The sequence below is a fragment of the Propithecus coquereli genome, unplaced genomic scaffold, assembly GCF_000956105.1.
Source record: "Propithecus coquereli isolate 6110/MARCELLA unplaced genomic scaffold, Pcoq_1.0 Scaffold344, whole genome shotgun sequence".
Classification (NCBI taxonomy): Eukaryota; Metazoa; Chordata; class Mammalia; order Primates; family Indriidae; genus Propithecus; species Propithecus coquereli.
In genome coordinates this window covers 11655-12320 of record NW_012149108.1, presented here as the reverse complement: position 1 = coordinate 12320, position 666 = coordinate 11655, and positions in this window count along the sequence as shown.

Genomic DNA, 666 nt, shown 5'->3' with positions numbered 1-666 from the left:
AAGATCAGCCTGAGCAAGAGTGAGACCCCATCCCTACTAAAAAAAAAAAAAAAAAATAGAAATTAACTGGACAGCTAAAAATATATATAGAAGAAATTAGCCGGGCATGGTGGTGCATGCCTGTAGTCCCAACTACTCGGGAGACTGAGGCAGGAGGATCACTTGAGCCCAGGAGTTTGAGGTTGCTGTGAGCTAGGCTGATGCCATGGCACTCTAGCCTGGGCAACAGAGTCAGACTCTGTCTCCAAAAAAAAAAAAAATAAGCCCACTCTTGAAATAACTAACCCACTCACATGATAACTACATTACTCTATTAATATGTATGAGGGTGGCGCCTTCATGACCCAATCATCTCTTAATGGTCCTACCTCTTTTTTTTTTTTTAAGACAGAGTCTCACTGTGTTGCCCGGGCTAGAGTGCCATGGCGTCAGCCTAGCTCACAGCACCCTCAAACTCCTGGGCTCAAGTGATCCTTCTGCCTCAGCCTCCCGAGTAGCTGGGATTACAGGCATGCGCCACGCCACCACACCCGGCTAATTTTTTTTCTATATATTTTTAGTTGTCCGATTAATTTCTTTCTATTTTTTTTTAGTAGAGACGGGGTCTCGCTCTTGCTCAGGCTGGTTTTGAACTCCTGAGCTCAAACAATCCACCCGCCTCGGCCT